Below are 5,903 nucleotides of genomic sequence, written 5' to 3' on the forward strand. Positions count from 1 at the left end.
ACTGCATTAAATGCATTTACAAAAACAACCCCGTTTAGCCATCAGGCTTAAACAAAAACATATTATATTAATAAAGGGTGGCCTGTTCCAACTTATATAACTAATATAAGCAAAATCTTAAATAACAGCATGTAAATAATTACGTTTGTCCCAGTAATAAAACCACATTTCAATATTGGTTATGATATAACCGTTATATAAATATATTAATTATGCCTCATTGAACTTGAGCAAATGCTAAGCTACGTAAGAATAAATTACATCATTCATTTGACCACAGTAACATACAATAAGAATAAATATCATGACATTATTCATTGGAATAATGTTATTCAACTGTTAAATAAATACAATGTAATATATTAATTAGACCAACTATATTTGTGACAAGTTACACTTGTTACATTACATATGTTCCTGCAATAACCGAAGCATTCGTCTTTTTATTAGGATCGGAGTTAGTGTTCGTGTGTCTTATGAATAGATATCGTTGCAGGAAATTAAAATGATCCTTAAAATTAAATTTAGATTCACATCGTGCATGCATGATATACATGCTGGCGAATCCGACTGTACAGACATTTTCGATTTCAGAATTTAATATCTGGCTTATTTCGCATTTTTGACACATGTGCTTCTTAACTTTTATTTTAATTTATATTGAAATATATGTATACTAAGTTTTTTACACATTTTATATAAATTCATAAATATTTGACAAAATCGTATAATCTCCCTTTAACACCTTACTTTGAATCTCTACCTTATGTTCAAATCATGCCCCTGTGATCAAAATTGGCCAAGCCTGCTTTTTTTCTATAAGCATATATGGTGAAAACTTAAACACATTTTTGACCAGACACAAATAATGAGGTGTACAGTTTGGTATTTAACTATCTATCTATCTCTGTTTACTGCCAACCGCTCTTTCGAGTATTATAGGCAGATATGGACACTGTCGAGTCCGTTTCATGGGAAGAACCAGTACTTGGTGTCTATGGAGGAGATAATGAGAACGCTCCCCGAGCATGAATCGAACCCACGAACTCCCGATCGCTAGGAGGACACCTCATCCACTACACCACCGCAACCTATCTGTTATTATATACTTATTTTCTGCTGTGTTCACACTTTGACCCCTTTTCAAAACTGTCGACACCCGGTGTGTTGATTGCTTTATAAAGACTTTTGCTGTAAAAAGATCTTCTCTTAAACCACGAGACACAAAGGTTTGATATATTGTGTCTAAATCACACTATGGTCCTCTTGTAAATTTGTTCAAATCTTACCATTGAGGTCAAAACTGGCAACGTTATAGCAACTTTATTAACAAATAACTGTTAAACATTTTCCCTCAGAAACCTCCGGGCCTAAATGTGCAATGTTTGGAACAGACCAGGGTATAGCTTTCCTCTAATAAATGTGTTCAAATAATGTCCCTGCCGTTTATCATGTCTATGCCTTGGGGTCACTTGAATATTATTGACTGTATTTGCAATATAACTTTTTTGCTCACATTTTAGAACACAGCCTTTAAGGAGGAACAAATTGGCTGATAAAAAAATGACAGACACACGCACAAATTGTTTGAAGCGTAAAACGGGTCTATTTATTTCTGTATGGAGATACAATAGTTTCATGCTCAACATTCGTGGTTTCATAACGTAATACATGCTCAACATTCATGGTTTAATTACGTAATACATAGTTTACAAGGTATTTCAGTATCCCTATCATGTTTTAATTAGCCAATTTAGTAGTTGACAACGTATCTACTGGTGGGATATTGTCTCCCACATTTCATTGGCTGATGAAAAGGTCACGAAAGGTGAAAAGCTGGGATGAACAGCTACGGAAAAAATAAACAAGAAAAACTTACCCAACCTTAACTGTGTGTGATGTTTGCATACATGAGTGTAAAACTTGGTGAATGGAACTATAAATGTTTGAGAAATTAAAAGTAAAAATACAGGCGACTAAATATTTGTGATGTTCAGCTTTTCTACATAATACCATTATACCTAACGAAAACAAATTAGTGAATTCTAGGAAAGTATGCCGCAGAAAATTAGCCTGATAAGCGTCCATGTCGCGTGACCTTTTGAACTTTTCTGGTAGTCACAAGCATGCAGTTGCATTCTAACGTGCTGCCTTTGTAAACACGATACAATGTATTTAACGATTTCCGGACAGCACGATCGTTAATGACGGGCGCCACCTCTTTTTGAGATGCATTAACAAATAAGCCAATGCACCTTCCGAGGTGGCGCTCCGGCCCGAATGTTTTGAAATTTTATGGATAACTTCACAGGTAGATTAGGCTGTATATGTTTTAGCATTCCTTTTCATATTGGGCAATGTAGTAAGATTCATCGAAGATTAATTCATTCAAAAATTTACATAAACATACATTCTAAACCCATTTTAACACGTGAGAACCTTTATAAATTGTGGCATGGTGGAGTTTTAAAAAGCATGTCGATTAGTTTTACCTGTGTGATAGCAAATTTCCAAACAATTAAATCGCTAACGACATCAAACGATTGCGCACAACATATATAAGATGCTTTATGCACAAAAATAATGGCTTCTTGTCGACGTCATAGATAATTTTTCCTTTTTCCAAAATTGATGGAGCCAAAGCTAAGGAGATGGCGCTAATGATAGGAGGTGGCGCCAATGCAGGATGTATCAATTAACAGTCGTATCGCAATGACATCATCAAATTACGTACATTTGATATATAATTTTATTTGTTATATTTACTTTATTTTTCAACGTACAAACGACGGCCGAAATCTTTACAGAAAATAAACACATTATATAGTAAATCAGATGTAGTTTTTTAATATATAAGTTATCGACTCAATTAAGCAGTCACCAACATGAGTAAAACATATTATGAGATTTATACCAAAAAAATGTAATACTCAATAAAACCAATAACTAAATTATCAACATCATCAAAAAAGTTCATCGACAGCAATTTTTGTATACAGTATGATAATTCACAAAATAACAAGGGCTGTTTGTAAAACATGCATGTCCCCCATATGGGCCGTCAGATGTAGTGATAGCCATTGTGTGAATATGTTTTTTGTCACTGTGACCTTGACCTTGTGACCTGAAAATCAATAGGGGTCATATGCCAGTCATGATCAATGTACCTATGAAGTCTTATGATCCTAGGCGTACGCTTTCTTGAGTTATCATCCGGAAACCATTTTACTGTGTCGAGTCAACGTGACCTTGACCTTTGACCTAGTGACCTGAAAATCAATAGGGGTCATCTGCGATTCATGATCAATGTATATATATAGTTTCATGATCCTAGGCGTAAGCGTTCTTGAGTTAATCATCCAGAAACCATTTTACTATTTCGGGTCACCGTGACCTTGTCCATTGACCTAGTGACCTGAAAATCGATAGGGGTCATCTGCGAGTCATGATCAACGTACCTATGAAGTTTCATGATCCTAGACGAAAGCGTTCTTGAGTTATCATCCGGAAACCATTTTACTTGTTCGAGTCACCGTGACTTTGACCTTTGACCTAGTGACCTGAACATCTATAGGGGTCATCTGAGAGTCATGATCCATGTACCTATGAAGTTTCATGATCCTAGGCGTAAGCGTTCTTGAGTTATCATCCGGAAACCATTTTCTGTGTCGAGTCACCGTGACCTTTGACATAGTGACCTGAAAATCAATAGGGCTCATCATCAAGTCATGATCAATGTACCTATGACGTTTCATGATCCTAGGCGTTAGCGTTCTTGAGTTATCATCCGGAAACCATTTTACTGGTTCTAGTCACCGTGACATTGACCTAGTGACCTGAAAATCAATAGGGGTCATCTGCGAGTCATGATCAATGTACCTATGAAGTTTCATGATCCTAGGCGTAAGCGTTCTTGAGTTATCATCCGGAAACCATTCGGTGGACGGACCGACCGACATGTGCAAAACAATATACCCCCTCTTCTTCGAAGGGGGGCATAAATATAAGATAATACTTATTCTTGATACGATGAGTTGTGTCCTTAAAACAACTTTTACTTATTAAAAACGCACGTGACTCAAATAAGCTGAGGTGGTCAACTTAAACAAATAAATGTAAGTCCTTTAAACATATTAGAAACCATTACATAAAATGCGCCATATTTAATCAAAGTACTGAAAGTACTGGTTTGACGATGCTTTTGAAGAGGATGGATATATAGAGGATATTTGTTGGATTCGACGGAATATCGATTTTCCCAGAAAAACAGCGAAAAATATCTATATTTTCACTGTTATTTTTCACTGTTTAAAACAGTGAAATACCAGTTTATTTCACTGGTATTTCTGTATAAATCACCGGAAAGCATAAAATAAATAAGCATCCATTTAAGTTAATCAAAATCACCACAATTGTGTAATTTGTATTGCTTGTCATTTATCCGCAGGTCAATAGTTAATGGTTGTGGAGCAATCGTTTTCGTTCTTGGACACTACACTCCCTTCAATGAGATTTATTTACCTAAATATCTCATATTTGACTAACAATTCTTTTGGGTGTAATGGTCCAGACAACTGGATAAAACAGCAACAATATGCTAACCCATTATTTTTCGAGGAAAATAATTGAGAATTCCTGTGCTTGTCCCCAATCACAGTATGTTGGGGTATAATAATAGTCAAATTTTGTTTTTCTTCTCAAAAGATTGTCGTAGACTATAAGTTGAGGAACATATCATCCAAGACTACAACTTTTAGAAAGCCATTTTTTTTCATTTATTTGTATTGTTAAACAAGGTTTTGTAACAACCTATACTATACATAGGTAGCTTTAACAGCACAATGTGGCTTACCCGAAACTGATTGTTTCCTAGTGGTGTTAACTGTTTTTTCATGAAGATCTAGAAAAAAGACATTGTGAGTATGAACAAACTATTTGCGTCTATCCGATCAGTTGAGCCTCGTTACCGAGTTCCTACTTTTATTTATTTGAACATTCTGATCAACTGCCATGACGATCAGGTAAAAAATGTAAGTGTTAACATAGATTTTAATGATTTTAGTTATTGATCAAATGCTTGGAAGCACATGACCCACTTTTGGAACGTGACCTGTTAATCACTGAGACTACCCCTTGTGACCTAAATGTTGAAAATGCTACCTTCAAGCTTGACTTTGAAATCATTTAAAATAATGTTCTAACCAATTTACAAGTGGATCAGAGACAGAATGTGACCACTAAAGTATTAACAGACCTTTTCTTATATTTGACCTAGTGCCCTTATTTTTGATAGAATATGAAACCCAAAATGACATAGAGGTGAATAGTTTCATAAGAATCTTGCAAAAAGGTGACACCCAAATTTTAACATTGTAAAATGATATCTTATTTGTTCACAATAAACTTTGGATAAAATACAACAGACACAGAGTGATAACAAAAGCTCACCTTGTCACATCATAACAAGTGAGCAAAATGACCAAAACTATAACATCATATAATTGCTCAGTTACTTCCAATAACAATAAAATGTTACTTTTGAAACAAATACAAAACCTTCTCTTTCTTACTACAGGCTGTTCTAAAACAAGATAGCCCTGTAACGCTCACCCAAAACTCCTTCTATAGTGTCGAAACATTGTGTATGATTTGACTAAGTTGTAACCTAGCTTTAGCCTGCACATGACCAACTTGCAAATTCAGCTTTTGATTTGATTAAGAATGACATTGTAAGCAATTTTCATGAAAAACAGGAAGATAATGTGACCTGTAGAAAGCTAAAGAAAGTTTTCTATATTTTGACCTAATGACCTAGCTTTTGACAAACTACCAACTTTCAAACTGAAACTTTATTTCATCGAGATAACATTCTGTCCAATTTTCATGAAGATCTGGAAGAAAAT

The sequence above is a fragment of the Dreissena polymorpha genome, chromosome 16 (assembly GCF_020536995.1).
Source record: "Dreissena polymorpha isolate Duluth1 chromosome 16, UMN_Dpol_1.0, whole genome shotgun sequence".
In the NCBI taxonomy this organism is placed as follows: domain Eukaryota; kingdom Metazoa; phylum Mollusca; class Bivalvia; order Myida; family Dreissenidae; genus Dreissena; species Dreissena polymorpha.